Source organism: Balaenoptera acutorostrata, chromosome 19, assembly GCF_949987535.1.
Source record: "Balaenoptera acutorostrata chromosome 19, mBalAcu1.1, whole genome shotgun sequence".
Taxonomy (NCBI): domain Eukaryota; kingdom Metazoa; phylum Chordata; class Mammalia; order Artiodactyla; family Balaenopteridae; genus Balaenoptera; species Balaenoptera acutorostrata.
This window is the reverse complement of record NC_080082.1, coordinates 40,020,037-40,040,801: the sequence shown is the minus strand read 5'-3', so window position 1 is coordinate 40,040,801 and position 20,765 is coordinate 40,020,037.

Below are 20,765 nucleotides of genomic sequence, written 5' to 3'. Positions count from 1 at the left end.
GAGAACGGTTTGATTCTGGAACCCTGTGGCCTGGCAACATGACTGAGGCTTGATTCTGGAACCCTGTGGCCTGGCAACGTGACTGAGGTTTGATTCTGGATCCCTGTGGCCTGGGAACATGACTGAGGCGTGATTCTGGAAAACTGTGGCCTGGAAAAATGACATCTGTTTAGATCGTGGAATAGTGTGCCCTGGGAACCTGACTGAGCCTTGGTTCTGGAACTCTGTGGACTGGGAACATGACTGAGGTTTATTCTAGAACCCTGTAGCCTGGGAACATAACTGAGGATTGATTCTGGAACCCTGTGGCCTGGGAACATGACATCGGTGGATTCTGGAACCCTGTGGCCTGGGAACATGAGAACGGTTTGATTCTGGATCCCTGTGGCCTGGGAACATGACTTTGGCGTGATTCTGGAAAACTGTGGCCTGGGAAAGTGACATCTGTTTAGATTGTGGAATAGTGTGCCCTGGGAACCTGACTGAGCCTTGGCTCTGGAGCTCTGGGGACTGGGAACATGACTGAGGTTTATTCTAGAACCCTGTAGCCTGGGAACATAACTGAGGATTGATTCTGGAACCCTGTGGCCTGGGAACATGACATCGGTGGATTCTGGAACCCTGTGGCCTGGGAACATGAGAACGGTTTGATTCTGGAAACGTATGGCCTGGCAACATGACTGAGGCTTGATTCTGGAACCCTGTGGCCTGGCAACATGACTGAGGTTTGATTCTGGATCCCTGTGGCCTGGGAACATGACTGAGGCGTGATTCTGGAAAACTGTGGCCTGGAAACATGACATCTGTTTAGATTGTGGAATAGTGTGCCCTGGGAACCTGACTGAGCCTTGGTTCTAGAACTCTGTAGGCTGGGAACATGACTGAGATTTATTCTAGAACCCTGTAGCCTGGGAACATAACTGAGGATTGATTCTGGAACCCTGTGGCCTGGGAACTTGACATCGGTGGATTCTGGAACCCTGTGGCCTGGGAACATGAGAACGGTTTGATTCTGGAACCCTGTGGCCTGGCAACATGACTGAGGCTTGATTCTGGAACCCTGTGGCCTGGCAACATGACTGAGGCTTGATTCTGGAACTCTGTGGCCTGGGAACTTGACTGGGGTTTGATCGCAGAAACCTGTGGACTGTCCACATGACTGAGGTTTCATGGTTCAACCCTGTGGCATGGCAACATGATTGAGGTTTGATTGTGGAATAGTGTGCCCTGGGAACCTGACTGAGCCTTGGTTCTGGAACTCTGTGGACTGGGAACATGACTGAGGTTTATTCTAGAACCCTGTAGCCTGGGAACATAACTGAGGATTGATTCTGGAACCCTGTGGCCTGGGAACATGACATCGGTGGATTCTGGAACCCTGTGGCCTGGGAACATGAGAACGGTTTGATTCTGGAACCCTGTGGCCTGGCAACATGACTGAGGCTAGATTCTGGAACCCTGTGGCCTGGCAACATGACTGAGGTTTGATTCTGGATCCCTGTGGCCTGGGAACATGACTGAGGCGTGATTCTGGAAAACTGTGGCCTGGGAAAATGACATCTGTTTAGATTGTGGAATAGTGTGCCCTGGGAACCTGACTGAGCCTTGGTTCTGGAACTCTGTGGACTGGGAACATGACTGAGGTTTATTCTAGAACCCTGTAGCCTGGGAACATAACTGAGGATTGATTCTGGAACCCTGTGGCCTGGGAACATGACATCGGTGGATTCTGGAACCCTGTGGCCTGGGAACATGAGAACGGTTTGATTCTGGAACCCTGTGGCCTGGCAAATGACTGAGGCTTGATTCTGGAACCCTGTGGCCTGGCAACATGACTGAGGTTTGATTCTGGATCCCTGTGGCCTGGGAACATGACTGAGGTGTGATTCTGGAAAACTGTGGCCTGGGAAAATGACATCTGTTTAGATCGTGGAATAGTGTGCCCTGGGAACCTGACTGAGCCTTGGTTCTGGAACTCTGTGGACTGGGAACATGACTGAGGTTTATTCTAGAACCCTGTAGCCTGGGAACATAACTGAGGATTGATTCTGGAACCCTGTGGCCTGGGAACATGACATCGGTGGATTCTGGAACCCTGTGGCCTGGGAACATGAGTACGGTTTGATTCTGGATCCCTGTGGCCTGGGAACATGACTTTGGCGTGATTCTGGAAAACTGTTGCCTGGGAAAGTGACATCTGTTTAGATTGTGGAATAGTGTGCCCTGGGAACCTGACTGAGCCTTGGCTCTGGAGCTCTGTGGACTGGGAACATGACTGAGGTTTATTCTAGAACCCTGTAGCCTGGACACATAACTGAGGATTGATTCTGGAACTCTGTGGCCTGGGAACATGACATCGGTGGATTCTGGAACCCTGTGGCCTGGGACCATGAGAACGGTTTGATTCTGGAACCCTGTGGCCTGGCAACATGACTGAGGCTTGATTCTGGAACCCTGTGGCCTGGCAACATGACTGAGGCTTGATTCTGGAACCGTGTGGCCTGGGAACTTGACTGGGGTTTGATCGCAGAAACCTGTGGACTGTCCACATGACTGAGGTTTGATGGTTGAACCCTGTGGCATGGCAACATGATTGAGGTTTGATTGTGGAACCCTCAGGCTTGGGAACATGACTGAGGCTTGATGGTGGAACCCTCTGGCCTGGAAACAGGAATGAGGTTTGATGGTGGAACCCTGCGGCCTGGCAACATGACTGAGGTTTGATTCTGGAAAACTGTGGCCTGGGAACATGACATCTGTTTAGATTGTGGAATAGTGTGCCCTGGGAACCTGACTGAGCCTTGGTTCTGGAACTCTGTGGACTAGGAACATGACTGAGGTTTATTCTAGAACCCTGTAGCCTGGGAACATAACTGAGGATTGATTCTGGAACCCTGTGGCCTGGGATCATGACATCGGTGGATTCTGGAACCCTGTGGCCTGGGAAGATGAGAACGGTTTGATTCTGTAACCCTGTGGCCTGGCAACATGACTGAGGCTTGATTCTGGAACCCTGTGCCCTGGCAACATGACTGAGGCTTGATTCTGGAACCATGTGGCCTGGGAACTTGACTGGGGTTTAATCGCAGAAACCTGTGGACTGTCCACATGACTGAGGTTTGATGGTGGAACCCTGTGCACTGGGAACATGACTGAGGTTTGATGGTTGAACCCTGTGGCATGGCAACATGACTGAGGTTTGATTCTGGAAAACTGTGGCCTGGGAACATGACATCTGTTTAGATTGTGGAATAGTTTGCCCTGGGAACCTGATTGAGCCTTGGTTCTGGAACTCTGTGGACTGGGAACATGACTGAGGTTTATTCTAGAACCCTGTAGCCTGGGAACATAACTGAGGATTGATTCTGGAACCCTGTGGCCTGGGAACATGACATCGGTGGATTCTGGAACCCTGTGGCCTGGGAACATGAGAACGGTTTGATTCTGGAACCCTGTGGCCTGGCAACATGACTGAGGCTTGATTCTGGAACCCTGTGGCCTGGCAACGTGACTGAGGTTTGATTCTGGATCCCTGTGGCCTGGGAACATGACTGAGGCGTGATTCTGAAAAACTGTGGCCTGGGAAAATGACATCTGTTTAGATTGTGGAATAGTGTGCCCTGGGAACCTGACTGAGCCTTGGTTCTGGAACTCTGTGGACTGGGAACATGACTGAGGTTTATTCTAGAACCCTGTAGCCTGGGAACATAACTGAGGATTGATTCTGGAACCCTGTGGCCTGGGAACATGACATCGGTGGATTCTGGAACCCTGTGGCCTGGGAACATGAGAACGGTTTGATTCTGGAACCCTGTGGCCTGGCAACATGACTGAGGCTTGATTCTGGAACCCTGTGGCCTGGCAACATGACTGAGGTTTGATTCTGGATCCCTGTGGCCTGGGAACATGACTGAGGTGTGATTCTGGAAAACTGTGGCCTGGGAAAATGACATCTGTTTAGATCGTGGAATAGTGTGCCCTGGGAACCTGACTGAGCCTTGGTTCTGGAACTCTGTAGGCTGGGAACATGACTGAGGTTTATTCTAGAACCCTGTAGCCTGGGAACATAACTGAGGATTGATTCTGGAACCCTGTGGCCTGGGAACTTGACATCGGTGGATTCTGGAACCCTGTGGCCTGGGAACATGAGAACGGTTTGATTCTGGAACCCTGTGGCCTGGCAACATGACTGAGGCTTGATTCTGGAACCCTGTGGCCTGGCAACATGACTGAGGCTTGATTCTGGAACCGTGTGGCCTGGGAACTTGACTGGGGTTTGATCGCAGAAACCTGTGGACTGTCCACATGACTGAGGTTTCATGGTTCAACCCTGTGGCATGGCAGCTTGATTGAGGTTTGATTGTGGAATAGTGTGCCCTGGGAACCTGACTGAGCCTTGGTTTTGGAACTCTGTGGACTGGGAACATGACTGAGGTTTATTCTAGAACCCTGTAGCCTGGGAACATAACTGAGGATTGATTCTGGAACCCTGTGGCCTGGGAACATGACATCGGTGGATTCTGGAACCCTGTGGCCTGGGAACATGAGAACGGTTTGATTCTGGAACCCTGTGGACTGGCAACATGACTGAGGCTTGATTCTGGAACCGTGTGGCCTGGGAACTTGACTGGGGTTTGATCGCAGAAACCTGTGGACTGTCCACATGACTGAGGTTTGATGGTGGAACCCTGTGCACTGGGAACATGACTGAGGTTTGATGGTTGAACCCTGTGGCATGGCAACATGACTGAGGTTTGATTCTGGAAAACTGTGGCCTGGGAACATGACATCTGTTTAGATTGTGGAATAGTTTGCCCAGGGAACCTGACTGAGCCTTGGTTCTGGAACTCTGTGGACTGGGAACATGACTGAGGTTTATTCTAGAACCCTGTAGCCTGGGAATAAAACTGAGGATTGATTCTTGAACCCTGTGGCCTGGCAACATGACTGTGGTTTGATGGTGGAACCCTGTGGGCTGGGAACATGACTGAGGCCTGATTCTGGAAAACTGTGGCTTGGGAACATGACATCTGTTTAGATTGTGGAATAGTGTGCCCTGGGGACCTGACTGAGCCTTGGTTCTGGAACTCTGTGGACTGGGAACATGACTGAGGTTTATTCTAGAACCCTGTAGCCTGGGAACATAACTGAGGATTGATTCTGGAACCCTGTGGCCTGGGAACATGACATCGGTGGATTCTGGAACCCTGTGGCCTGGGAACATGAGAACGGTTTGATTCTGGAACCCTCTGGCCTGGCAACATGACTGAGGCTTGATTCTGGAACCCTGTGGCCTGGCAACATGACTCAGGTTTGATTCTGGATCCCTGTGGCCTGGGAACATGACTGAGGCGTGATTCTGGAAAACTGTGGCCTGGGAAAATGACATCTGTTTAGATTGTGGAATAGTGTGCCCTGGGAACCTGACTGAGCCTTGGTTCTGGAACTCTGTGGACTGGGAACTTGACTGGGGTTTGATCGCAGAAACCTGTGGACTGTCCACATGACTGAGGTTTGATGGTGGAACCCTGTGCACTGGGAACATGACTGAGGTTTGATGGTTGAACCCTGTGGCATGGCAACATGACTGAGGTTTGATTCTGGAAAACTGTGGCCTGGGAACATGATATCTGTTTAGATTGTGGAATAGTTTGCCCTGGGAACCTGACTGAGCCTTGGTTCTGGAACTCTGTGGACTGGGAACATGACTGAGGTTTATTCTAGAACCCTGTAGCCTGGGAACATAACTGAGGATTGATTCTGGAACCCTGTGGCCTGGGAACATGACATCGGTGGATTCTGGAACCCTGTGGCCTGGGAACATGAGAACGGTTTGATTCTGGATCCCTGTGGCCTGGGAACATGACTTTGGCGTGATTCTGGAAAACTGTGGCCTGGGAAAGTGACATCTGTTTAGATTGTGGAATAGTGTGCACTGGGAACCTGACTGAGCCTTGGCTCTGGAGCTCTGTGGACTGGGAACATGACTGAGGTTTATTCTAGAACCCTGTAGCCTGGGAACATAACTGAGGATTGATTCTGGAACCCTGTGGCCTGGGAACATGACATCGGTGGATTCTGGAACCCTGTGGCCTGGGAACATGAGAACGGTTTGATTCTGGAAACGTATGGCCCGGCAACATGACTGAGGCTTGATTCTGGAACCCTGTGGCCTGGCAACATGACTGAGGTTTGATTCTGGATCCCTGTGGCCTGGGAACATGACTGAGGCGTGATTCTGGAAAACTGTGGCCTGGAAACATGACATCTGTTTAGATTGTGGAATAGTGTGCCCTGGGAACCTGACTGAGCCTTGGTTCTGGAACTCTGTAGGCTGGGAACATGACTGAGGTTTATTCTAGAACCCTGTAGCCTGGGAACATAACTGAGGATTGATTGTGGAACCCTGTGGCCTGGGAACTTGACATCGGTGGATTCTGGAACCCTGTGGCCTGGGAACATGAGAACGGTTTGATTCTGGAACCCTGTGGCCTGGCAACATGACTGAGGCTTGATTCTGGAACCCTGTGGCCTGGCAACATGACTGAGGCTTGATTCTGGAACCCTGTGGCCTGGCAACATGACTGAGACTTGATTCTGGAACCGTGTGGCCTGGGAACTTGACTGGGGTTTGATCGCAGAAACCTGTGGACTGTCCACATGACTGAGGTTTGATTGTGGAACCCTGTGCACTGGGAACATGACTGAGGTTTGATGGTTGAACCCTGTGGCATGGCAACATGACTGAGGTTTGATTCTGGAAAACTGTGGCCTGGGAACATGACATCTGTTTAGATTGTGGAATAGTTTGCCCAGGGAACCTGACTGAGCCTTGGTTCTGGAACTCTGTGGACTGGGAACATGACTGAGGTTTATTCTAGAACCCTGTAGCCTGGGAACATAACTGAGGATTGATTCTGGAACCCTGTGGCCTGGGAACATGACATCGGTGGATTCTGGAACCCTGTGGCCTGGGAACATGAGAACGGTTTGATTCTGGAACCCTGTGGCCTGGCAACATGACTGAGGCTTGATTCTGGAACCCTGTGGCCTGGCAACATGACTGAGGTTTGATTCTGGATCCCTGTGGCCTGGGAACATGACTGAGGTGTGATTCTGGAAAACTGTGGCCTGGGAAAATGACATCTGTTTAGATCGTGGAATAGTGTGCCCTGGGAAACTGACTGAGCCTTGGTTCTGGAACTCTGTGGACTGGGAACATGACTGAGGTTTATTCTAGAACCCTGTATCCTGGGAACATAACTGAGGATTGATTCTGGAACCCTGTGGCCTGGGAACATGACTGAGGTTTCATGGTGGAACCCTGTGGGCTGGGAACATGACTGAGGCGTGATTCTGGAAAACTGTGGCTTGGGAACATGACATCTGTTTAGATTGTGGAATAGTGTGCCCTGGGGACCTGACTGAGCCTTGGTTCTGGAACTCTGTGGACTGGGAACATGACTGAGGTTTATTCTAGAACCCTGTAGCCTGGGAACATAACTGAGGATTGATTCTGGAACCCTGTGGCCTGGGAACATGACATCGGTGGATTCTGGAACCCTGTGGCCTGGGAACATGAGAACGGTTTGATTCTGGAACCCTCTGGCCTGGCAACATGACTGAGGCTTGATTCTGGAACCCTGTGGCCTGGCAACATGACTCAGGTTTGATTCTGGATCCCTGTGGCCTGGGAACATGACTGAGGCGTGATTCTGGAAAACTGTGGCCTGGGAAAATGACATCTGTTTAGATTGTGGAATAGTGTGCCCTGGGAACCTGACTGAGCCTTGGTTCTGGAACTCTGTGGACTGGGAACATGACTGAGGTTTATTCTAGAACCCTGTAGCCTGGGAATAAAACTGAGGATTGATTCTTGAACCCTGTGGCCTGGCAACATGACTGTGGTTTGATGGTGGAACCCTGTGGGCTGGGAACATGACTGAGGCCTGATTCTGGAAAACTGTGGCTTGGGAACATGACATCTGTTTAGATTGTGGAATAGTGTGCCCTGGGGACCTGACTGAGCCTTGGTTCTGGAACTCTGTGGACTGGGAACATGACTGAGGTTTATTCTAGAACCCTGTAGCCTGGGAACATAACTGAGGATTGATTCTGGAACCCTGTGGCCTGGGAACATGACATCGGTGGATTCTGGAACCCTGTGGCCTGGGAACATGAGAACGGTTTGATTCTGGAACCCTCTGGCCTGGCAACATGACTGAGGCTTGATTCTGGAACCCTGTGGCCTGGCAACATGACTCAGGTTTGATTCTGGATCCCTGTGGCCTGGGAACATGACTGAGGCGTGATTCTGGAAAACTGTGGCCTGGGAAAATGACATCTGTTTAGATTGTGGAATAGTGTGCCCTGGGAACCTGACTGAGCCTTGGTTCTGGAACTCTGTGGACTGGGAACATGACTGAGGTTTATTCTAGAACCCTGTAGCCTGGGAACATAACTGAGGATTGATTCCGTAACCCTGTGGCCTGGGAACATGACATCGGTGGATTCTGGAACCCTGTGGCCTGGGAACATGAGAACGGTTTGATTCTGGAACCCTGTGGCCTGGCAACATGACTGAGGCTTGATTCTGGAACCCTGTGGCCTGGCAACATGACTGAGGTTTGATTCTGGATCCCTGTGGCCTGGGAACATGACTGAGGTGTGATTCTGGATCCCTGTGGCCTGGCAACATGACTGAGGCTTGATTCTGGAACCGTGTGGCCTGGGAACTTGACTGGGGTTTGATCGCAGAAACCTGTGGACTGTCCACATGACTGAGGTTTGATGGTGGAACCCTGTGCACTGGGAACATGACTGAGGTTTGATGGTTGAACCCTGTGGCATGGCAACATGACTGAGGTTTGATTCTGGAAAACTGTGGCCTGGGAACATGATATCTGTTTAGATTGTGGAATAGTTTGCCCTGGGAACCTGACTGAGCCTTGGTTCTGGAACTCTGTGGACTGGGAACATGACTGAGGTTTATTCTAGAACCCTGTAGCCTGGGAACATAACTGAGGATTGATTCTGGAACCCTGTGGCCTGGGAACATGACATCGGTGGATTCTGGAAACCTGTGGCCTGGGAACATGAGAACGGTTTCATTCTGGAACCCTGTGGCCTGGCAACATGACTGAGGCTTGATTCTGGAACCCTGTGGCCTGGCAACATGACTGAGGTTTGATTCTGGATCCCTGTGGCCTGGGAACATGACTGAGGCGTGATTCTGGAAAACTGTGGCCTGGAAAAATGACATCTGTTTAGATCGTGGAATAGTGTGCCCTGGGAACCTGACTGAGCCTTGGTTCTGGAACTCTGTGGACTGGGAACATGACTGAGGTTTATTCTAGAACCCTGTAGCCTGGGAACATAACTGAGGATTGATTCTGGAACCCTGTGGCCTGGGAACATGACATCGGTGGATTCTGGAACCCTGTGGCCTGGGAACATGAGAACGGTTTGATTCTGGATCCCTGTGGCCTGGGAACATGACTTTGGCGTGATTCTGGAAAACTGTGGCCTGGGAAAGTGACATCTGTTTAGATTGTGGAATAGTGTGCACTGGGAACCTGACTGAGCCTTGGCTCTGGAGCTCTGTGGACTGGGAACATGACTGAGGTTTATTCTAGAACCCTGTAGCCTGGGAACATAACTGAGGATTGATTCTGGAACCCTGTGGCCTGGGAACATGACATCGGTGGATTCTGGAACCCTGTGGCCTGGGAACATGAGAACGGTTTGATTCTGGAAACGTATGGCCCGGCAACATGACTGAGGCTTGATTCTGGAACCCTGTGGCCTGGCAACATGACTGAGGTTTGATTCTGGATCCCTGTGGCCTGGGAACATGACTGAGGCGTGATTCTGGAAAACTGTGGCCTGGAAACATGACATCTGTTTAGATTGTGGAATAGTGTGCCCTGGGAACCTGACTGAGCCTTGGTTCTGGAACTCTGTAGGCTGGGAACATGACTGAGGTTTATTCTAGAACCCTGTAGCCTGGGAACATAACTGAGGATTGATTGTGGAACCCTGTGGCCTGGGAACTTGACATCGGTGGATTCTGGAACCCTGTGGCCTGGGAACATGAGAACGGTTTGATTCTGGAACCCTGTGGCCTGGCAACATGACTGAGGCTTGATTCTGGAACCCTGTGGCCTGGCAACATGACTGAGGCTTGATTCTGGAACCCTGTGGCCTGGCAACATGACTGAGACTTGATTCTGGAACCGTGTGGCCTGGGAACTTGACTGGGGTTTGATCGCAGAAACCTGTGGACTGTCCACATGACTGAGGTTTGATGGTGGAACCCTGTGCACTGGGAACATGACTGAGGTTTGATGGTTGAACCCTGTGGCATGGCAACATGACTGAGGTTTGATTCTGGAAAACTGTGGCCTGGGAACATGACATCTGTTTAGATTGTGGAATAGTTTGCCCAGGGAACCTGACTGAGCCTTGGTTCTGGAACTCTGTGGACTGGGAACATGACTGAGGTTTATTCTAGAACCCTGTAGCCTGGGAACATAACTGAGGATTGATTCTGGAACCCTGTGGCCTGGCAACATGACTGAGGTTTCATGGTGGAACCCTGTGGGCTGGGAACATGAGAACGGTTTGATTCTGGAACCCTGTGGCCTGGCAACATGACTGAGGCTTGATTCTGGAACCCTGTGGCCTGGCAACATGACTGAGACTTGATTCTGGAACCGTGTGGCCTGGGAACTTGACTGGGGTTTGATCGCAGAAACCTGTGGACTGTCCACATGACTGAGGTTTGATGGTGGAACCCTGTGCACTGGGAACATGACTGAGGTTTGATGGTTGAACCCTGTGGCATGGCAACATGACTGAGGTTTGATTCTGGAAAACTGTGGCCTGGGAACATGACATCTGTTTAGATTGTGGAATAGTTTGCCCTGGGAACCTGACTGAGCCTTGGTTCTGGAACTCTGTGGACTGGGAACATGACTGAGGTTTATTCTAGAACCCTGTAGCCTGGGAACATAACTGAGGATTGATTCTGGAACCCTGTGGCCTGGGAACATGACATCGTTGGATTCTGGAACCCTGTGGCCTGGGAACATGAGAACGGTTTGATTCTGGAACCCTGTGGCCTGGCAACATGACTGAGGCTTGATTCTGGAACCCTGTGGCCTGGCAACGTGACTGAGGTTTGATTCTGGATCCCTGTGGCCTGTGAACATGACTGAGGCGTGATTCTGGAAAACTGTGGCCTGGAAAAATGACATCTGTTTAGATCGTGGAATAGTGTGCCCTGGGAACCTGACTGAGCCTTGGTTCTGGAACTCTGTGGACTGGGAACATGACTGAGGTTTATTCTAGAACCCTGTAGCCTGGGAACATAACTGAGGATTGATTCTGGAACCCTGTGGCCTGGGAACATGACATCGGTGGATTCTGGAACCCTGTGGCCTGGGAACATGAGAACGGTTTGATTCTGGATCCCTGTGGCCTGGGAACATGACTTTGGCTTGATTCTGGAAAACTGTGTCCTGGGAAAGTGACATCTGTTTAGATTGTGGAATAGTGTGCCCTGGGAACCTGACTGAGCCTTGGCTCTGGAGCTCTGTGGACTGGGAACATGACTGAGGTTTATTCTAGAACCCTGTAGCCTGGCAACATGACTGAGGCTTGATTCTGGAACCCTGTGGCCTGGAAATATCACTCAGGTTTGATTCTGGATCCCTGTGGCCTGGGAACATGACTGAGGCGTGATTCTGGAAAACTGTGGCCTGGGAAAATGACATCTGTTTAGATTGTGGAATAGTGTGCCCTGGGAACCTGACTGAGCCTTGGTTCTGGAACTCTGAGGACTGGGAACATGACTGAGATTTATTCTAGAACCCTGTAGCCTGGGAACATAACTGAGGATTGATTCTGGAACCCTGTGGCCTGGGAACATGACATCGGTGGATTCTGGAACCCTGTGGCCTGGGAACATGAGAACGGTTTGATTCTGGAACCCTGTGGCCTGGCAACATGACTGAGGCTTGATTCTGGAACCCTGTGGCCTGGCAACATGACTGAGGTTTGATTCTGGATCCCTGTGGCCTGGGAACATGACTGAGGTGTGATTCTGGAAAACTGTGGCCTGGGAAAATGACATCTGTTTAGATCGTGGAATAGTGTGCCCTGGGAACCTGACTGAGCCTTGGTTCTGGAACTCTGTAGGCTGGGAACATGACTGAGGTTTATTCTAGAACCCTGTAGCCTGGGAACATAACTGAGGATTGATTCTGGAACCCTGTGGCCTGGGAACATGACATCGGTGGATTCTGGAACCCTGTGGCCTGGGAACATGAGAACGGTTTGATTCTGGAACCCTGTGGCCTGGCAACATGACTGAGGCTTGATTCTGGAACCGTGTGGCCTGGGAACTTGACTGGGGTTTGATCGCAGAAACCTGTGGACTGTCCACATGACTGAGGTTTGATGGTGGAACCCTGTGCACTGGGAACATGACTGAGGTTTGATGGTTGAACCCTGTGGCATGGCAACATGACTGAGGTTTGATTCTGGAAAACTGTGGCCTGGGAACATGACATCTGTTTAGATTGTGGAATAGTTTGCCCAGGGAACCTGACTGAGCCTTGGTTCTGGAACTCTGTGGACTGGGAACATGACTGAGGTTTATTCTAGAACCCTGTAGCCTGGGAACAAAACTGAGGATTGATTCTTGAACCCTGTGGCCTGGCAACATGACTGTGGTTTGATGGTGGAACCCTGTGGGCTGGGAACATGACTGAGGCCTGATTCTGGAAAACTGTGGCTTGGGAACATGACATCTGTTTAGATTGTGGAATAGTGTGCCCTGGGGACCTGACTGAGCCTTGGTTCTGGAACTCTGTGGACTGGGAACATGACTGAGGTTTATTCTAGAACCCTGTAGCCTGGGAACATAACTGAGGATTGATTCTGGAACCCTGTGGCCTGGGAACATGACATCGGTGGATTCTGGAACCCTGTGGCCTGGGAACATGAGAACGGTTTGATTCTGGAACCCTCTGGCCTGGCAACATGACTGAGGCTTGATTCTGGAACCCTGTGGCCTGGCAACATGACTCAGGTTTGATTCTGGATCCCTGTGGCCTGGGAACATGACTGAGGCGTGATTCTGGAAAACTGTGGCCTGGGAAAATGACATCTGTTTAGATTGTGGAATAGTGTGCCCTGGGAACCTGACTGAGCCTTGGTTCTGGAACTCTGTGGACTGGGAACATGACTGAGGTTTATTCTAGAACCCTGTAGCCTGGGAACATAACTGAGGATTGATTCTGGAACCCTGTGGCCTGGGAACATGACATCGGTGGATTCTGGAACCCTGTGGCCTGGGAACATGAGAACGGTTTGATTCTGGAACCCTGTGGCCTGGCAACATGACTGAGGCTTGATTCTGGAACCCTGTGGCCTGGCAACATGACTGAGGTTTGATTCTGGATCCCTGTGGCCTGGGAACATGACTGAGGTGTGATTCTGGATCCCTGTGGCCTGGCAACATGACTGAGGCTTGATTCTGGAACCGTGTGGCCTGGGAACTTGACTGGGGTTTGATCGCAGAAACCTGTGGACTGTCCACATGACTGAGGTTTGATGGTGGAACCCTGTGCACTGGGAACATGACTGAGGTTTGATGGTTGAACCCTGTGGCATGGCAACATGACTGAGGTTTGATTCTGGAAAACTGTGGCCTGGGAACATGATATCTGTTTAGATTGTGGAATAGTTTGCCCTGGGAACCTGACTGAGCCTTGGTTCTGGAACTCTGTGGACTGGGAACATGACTGAGGTTTATTCTAGAACCCTGTAGCCTGGGAACATAACTGAGGATTGATTCTGGAACCCTGTGGCCTGGGAACATGACATCGGTGGATTCTGGAAACCTGTGGCCTGGGAACATGAGAACGGTTTCATTCTGGAACCCTGTGGCCTGGCAACATGACTGAGGCTTGATTCTGGAACCCTGTGGCCTGGCAACATGACTGAGGTTTGATTCTGGATCCCTGTGGCCTGGGAACATGACTGAGGCGTGATTCTGGAAAACTGTGGCCTGGAAAAATGACATCTGTTTAGATCGTGGAATAGTGTGCCCTGGGAACCTGACTGAGCCTTGGTTCTGGAACTCTGTGGACTGGGAACATGACTGAGGTTTATTCTAGAACCCTGTAGCCTGGGAACATAACTGAGGATTGATTCTGGAACCCTGTGGCCTGGGAACATGACATCGGTGGATTCTGGAACCCTGTGGCCTGGGAACATGAGAACGGTTTGATTCTGGATCCCTGTGGCCTGGGAACATGACTTTGGCGTGATTCTGGAAAACTGTGGCCTGGGAAAGTGACATCTGTTTAGATTGTGGAATAGTGTGCCCTGGGAACCTGACTGAGCCTTGGCTCTGGAGCTCTGTGGACTGGGAACATGACTGAGGTTTATTCTAGAACCCTGTAGCCTGGGAACATAACTGAGGATTGATTCTGGAACCCTGTGGCCTGGGAACATGACATCGGTGGATTCTGGAACCCTGTGGCCTGGGAACATGAGAACGGTTTGATTCTGGAAACGTATGGCCCGGCAACATGACTGAGGCTTGATTCTGGAACCCTGTGGCCTGGCAACATGACTGAGGTTTGATTCTGGATCCCTGTGGCCTGGGAACATGACTGAGGCGTGATTCTGGAAAACTGTGGCCTGGAAACATGACATCTGTTTAGATTGTGGAATAGTGTGCCCTGGGAACCTGACTGAGCCTTGGTTCTGGAACTCTGTAGGCTGGGAACATGACTGAGGTTTATTCTAGAACCCTGTAGCCTGGGAACATAACTGAGGATTGATTGTGGAACCCTGTGGCCTGGGAACTTGACATCGGTGGATTCTGGAACCCTGTGGCCTGGGAACATGAGAACGGTTTGATTCTGGAACCCTGTGGCCTGGCAACATGACTGAAGCTTGATTCTGGAACCCTGTGGCCTGGCAACATGACTGAGGCTTGATTCTGGAACCCTGTGGCCTGGCAACATGACTGAGACTTGATTCTGGAACCGTGTGGCCTGGGAACTTGACTGGGGTTTGATCGCAGAAACCTGTGGACTCTCCACATGACTGAGGTTTGATTGTGGAACCCTGTGCACTGGGAACATGACTGAGGTTTGATGGTTGAACCCTGTGGCATGGCAACATGACTGAGGTTTGATTCTGGAAAACTGTGGCCTGGGAACATGACATCTGTTTAGATTGTGGAATAGTTTGCCCAGGGAACCTGACTGAGCCTTGGTTCTGGAACTCTGTGGACTGGGAACATGACTGAGGTTTATTCTAGAACCCTGTAGCCTGGGAACATAACTGAGGATTGATTCTGGAACCCTGTGGCCTGGCAACATGACTGAGGTTTCATGGTGGAACCCTGTGGGCTGGGAACATGACTGAGGCGTGATTCTGGAAAACTGTGGCTTGGGAACATGACATCTGTTTAGATTGTGGAATAGTGTGCCCTGGGGACCTGACTGAGCCTTGGTTCTGGAACTCTGTGGACTGGGAACATGACTGAGGTTTATTCTAGAACCCTGTAGCCTGGGAACATAACTGAGGATTGATTCTGGAACCCTGTGGCCTGGGAACATGACATCGGTGGATTCTGGAACCCTGTGGCCTGGGAACATGAGAACGGTTTGATTCTGGAACCCTCTGGCCTGGCAACATGACTGAGGCTTGATTCTGGAACCCTGTGGCCTGGCAACATGACTCAGGTTTGATTCTGGATCCCTGTGGCCTGGGAACATGACTGAGGCGTGATTCTGGAAAACTGTGGCCTGGGAAAATGACATCTGTTTAGATTGTGGAATAGTGTGCCCTGGGAACCTGACTGAGCCTTGGTTCTGGAACTCTGTGGACTGGGAACATGACTGAGGTTTATTCTAGAACCCTGTAGCCTGGGAACATAACTGAGGATTGATTCTGGAACCCTGTGGCCTGGGAACATGACATCGGTGGATTCTGGAACCCTGTGGCCTGGGAACATGAGAACGGTTTGATTCTGGAACCCTGTGGCCTGGCAACATGACTGAGGCTTGATTATGGAACCCTGTGGCCTGGCAACATGACTGAGGCTTGATTCTGGAACCGTGTGGCCTGGGAACTTGACTGGGGTTTGATCGCAGAAACCTGTGGACTGTCCACATGACTGAGGTTTGATGGTGGAACCCTGTGCACTGGGAACATGACTGAGGTTTGATGGTTGAACCCTGTGGCATGGCAACATGACTGAGGTTTGATTCTGGAAAACTGTGGCCTGGGAACATGATATCTGTTTAGATTGTGGAATAGTTTGCCCTGGGAACCTGACTGAGCCTTGGTTCTGGAACTCTGTGGACTGGGAACATGACTGAGGTTTATTCTAGAACCCTGTAGCCTGGGAACATAACTGAGGATTGATTCTGGAACCCTGTGGCCTGGGAACATGACATCGGTGGATTCTGGAAAACTGTGGCCTGGGAACATGAGAATGGTTTCATTCTGGAACCCTGTGGCCTGGCAACATGACTGAGGCTTGATTCTGGAACCCTGTGGCCTGGCAACATGACTGAGGTTTGATTCTGGATCCCTGTGGCCTGGGAACATGACTGAGGCGTGATTCTGGAAAACTGTGGCCTGGAAAAATGACATCTGTTTAGATCGTGGAATAGTGTGCCCTGGGAACCTGACTGAGCCTTGGTTCTGGAACTCTGTGGACTGGGAACATGACTGAGGTTTATTCTAGAACCCTGTAGCCTGGGAACATAACTGAGGATTGATTCTGGAACCCTGTGGCCTGGGAACATGACATCGGTGGATTCTGGAACCCTGTGGCCTGGGAACATGAGAACGGTTTGATTCTGGATCCCTGTGGCCTGGGAACATGACTTTGGCGTGATTCTGGAAAACTGTGGCCTGGGAAAGTGACATCTGTTTAGATTGTGGAATAGTGTGCCCTGGGAACCTGACTGAGCCTTGGCTCTGGAGCTCTGTGGACTGGGAACATGACTGAGGTTTATTCTAGAACCCTGTAGCCTGGGAACATAACTGAGGATTGATTCTGGAACCCTGTGGCCTGGGAACATGACATCGGTGGATTCTGGAACCCTGTGGCCTGGGAACATGAGAACGGTTTGATTCTGGAAACGTATGGCCCGGCAACATGACTGAGGCTTGATTCTGGAACCCTGTGGCCTGGCAACATGACTGAGGTTTGATTCTGGATCCCTGTGGCCTGGGAACATGACTGAGGCGTGATTCTGGAAAACTGTGGCCTGGAAACATGACATCTGTTTAGATTGTGGAATAGTGTGCCCTGGGAACCTGACTGAGCATTGGTTCTGGAACTCTGTAGGCTGGGAATATGACTGAGGTTTATTCTAGAACCCTGTAGCCTGGGAACATAACTGAGGATTGATTCTGGATCCCTGTGGCCTGGGAACTTGACATCGGTGAATTCTGGAACCCTGTGGCCTGGGAACATGAGAACGGTTTGATTCTGGAACCCTGTGGCCTGGCAACATGACTGAGGCTTGATTCTGGAACCCTGTGGCCTGGCAACATGACAGAGGCTTGATTCTGGAACCGTGTGGCCTGGGAACTTGACTGGGGTTTGATCGCAGAAACCTGTGGACTGTCCACATGACTGAGGTTTCATGGTTCAACCCTGTGGCATGGCAACATGATTGAAGTTTGATTGTGGAATAGTGTGCCCTGGGAACCTGACTGAGCCTTGGTTCTGGAACTCTGTGGACTGGGAACATGACTGAGGTTTATTCTAGAACCCTGTAGCCTGGGAACATAACTGAGGATTGATTCTGGAACCCTGTGGCCTGGGAACATGACATCGGTGGATTCTGGAACCCTGTGGCCTGGGAACATGAGAACGGTTTGATTCTGGAACCCTGTGGCCTGGCAACATGACTGAGGCTTGATTCTGGAACCCTGTGGCCTGGCAACATGACTGAGACTTGATTCTGGAACCGTGTGGCCTGGGAACTTGACTGGGGTTTGATCGCAGAAACCTGTGGACTGTCCACATGACTGAGGTTTGATGGTGGAACCCTGTGCACTGGGAACATGACTGAGGTTTGATGGTTGAACCCTGTGGCATGGCAACATGACTGAGGTTTGATTCTGGAAAACTGTGGCCTGGGAACATGACATCTGTTTAGATTGTGGAATAGTTTGCCCTGGGAACCTGACTGAGCCTTGGTTCTGGAACTCTGTGGACTGGGAACATGACTGAGGTTTATTCTAGAACCCTGTAGCCTGGGAACATAACTGAGGATTGATTCTGGAACCCTGTGGCCTGGGAACATGACATCGTTGGATTCTGGAACCCTGTGGCCTGGGAACATGAGAACGGTTTGATTCTGGAACCCTGTGGCCTGGCAACATGACTGAGGCTTGATTCTGGAACCCTGTGGCCTGGCAACGTGACTGAGGTTTGATTCTGGATCCCTGTGGCCTGGGAACATGACTGAGGCGTGATTCTGGAAAACTGTGGCCTGGAAAAATGACATCTGTTTAGATCGTGGAATAGTGTGCCCTGGGAACCTGACTGAGCCTTGGTTCTGGAACTCTGTGGACTGGGAACATGACTGAGGTTTATTCTAGAACCCTGTAGCCTGGGAACATAACTGAGGATTGATTCTGGAACCCTGTGGCCTGGGAACATGACATCGGTGGATTCTGGAACCCTGTGGCCTGGGAACATGAGAACGGTTTGATTCTGGATCCCTGTGGCCTGGGAACATGACTTTGGCGTGATTCTGGAAAACTGTGTCCTGGGAAAGTGACATCTGTTTAGATTGTGGAATAGTGTGCCCTGGGAACCTGACTGAGCCTTGGCTCTGGAGCTCTGTGGACTGGGAACATGACTGAGGTTTATTCTAGAACCCTGTAGCCTGGCAACATGACTGAGGCTTGATTGTGGAACCCTGTGGCCTGGAAATATCACTCAGGTTTGATTCTGGATCCCTGTGGCCTGGGAACATGACTGAGGCGTGATTCTGGAAAACTGTGGCCTGGGAAAATGACATCTGTTTAGATTGTGGAATAGTGTGCCCTGGGAACCTGACTGAGCCTTGGTTCTGGAACTCTGAGGACTGGGAACATGACTGAGATTTATTCTAGAACCCTATAGCCTGGGAACATAACTGAGGATTGATTCTGGAACCCTGTGGCCTGGGAACATGACATCGGTGGATTCTGGAACCCTGTGGCCTGGGAACATGAGAACGGTTTGATTCTGGAACCCTGTGGCCTGGCAACATGACTGAGGCTTGATTCTGGAACCCTGTGGCCTGGCAACATGACTGAGGCTTGATTCTGGAACCGTGTGGCCTGGGAACTTGACTGGGGTTTGATCGCAGAAACCTGTGGACTGTCCATATGACTGAGATTTCATGGTTGAACCCTGTGGCATGGCAACATGATTGAGGTTTGATTGTGGAACCCTCAGGCTTGGGAACATGACTGAGGCTTGATGGTGGAACCCTCAGGCCTGGAAACAGGAATGAGGTTTGATGGTGGAACCCTGCGGCCTGGCAACATGAGTGAGGTTTGATTCTGGAAAACTGTGGCCTGGGAACATGACATCTGTTTAGATTGTGGAATAGTGTGCCCTGGGAACCTGACTGAGCCTTGGTTCTTGAACTCTGTGGACTGGGAACATGACTGAGGTTTATTCTAGAACCCTGTAGCCTGGGAACATAACTGAGGATTGATTCTGGAACCCTGTGACCTGGGAACATGACATCGGTGGATTCTGGAACCCTGTGGCCTGGGAACATGAGAACGGTTTGATTCTGGAACTCTGTGGCCTGGCAACATGACTGAGGCTTGATTCTGGAACCCTGTGGCCTGGCAACATGACTGAGGTTTGATTCTGGATCCCTGTGGCCTGGGAACATGACTGGGCGTGATTTTGGAAAACTGTGGCCTGGGAAAATGACATCTGTTTAGATTGTGGAATAGTGTGCCCTGGGAACCTGACTGAGCCTTGGTTCTCGAACTCTGTGGACTGTCCACATGACTGAGGTTTGATGGTGGAACCCTGTGCACTGGGAACATGACTGAGGTTTGATGGTTGAACCCTGTGGCATGGCAACATGATTGAGGTTTGATTGTGGAATCCTCAGGCTTGGGAACATGACTGAGGCTTGATGGTGGAACCCTGTGGCCTGGAAAGAGGAATGACGTATGATGGTGGAACCCTGCGGCCTGGCAACATGACTGAGGTTTGATTCTGGAAAACTGTGGCCTGGGAACATGACATCTGTTTAGATTGTGGAATAGTGTGCCCTGGGAACCTGACTGAGCCTTGGTTCTGGAACTCTGTGGACTGGGAACATGACTGAGGTTTATTCTAGAACCCTGTAGCCTGGGAACATAACTGAGGATTGATTCTGGAACCCTGTGGCCTGGGAACATGACATCGGTGGATTCTGGAACCCTGTGGCCTGGGAACATGAGAACGGTTTGATTCTGGAACCCTGTGGCCTGGCAACATGACTGAGGCTTGATTCTGGAACCCTGTGGCCTGGCAACATGACTGAGGTTTGATTCTGGATCCCTGTGTCCTGGGAACATGACTGAGGCGTGATTCGGGAAAACTGTGGCCTGGGAAAATGACATCTGTATAGATTGTGGAATAGTGTGCCCTGGGAACCTGACTGAGCCTTGGTTCTGGAACTCTGTAGACTGGGAACATGACTGCAGTTTAT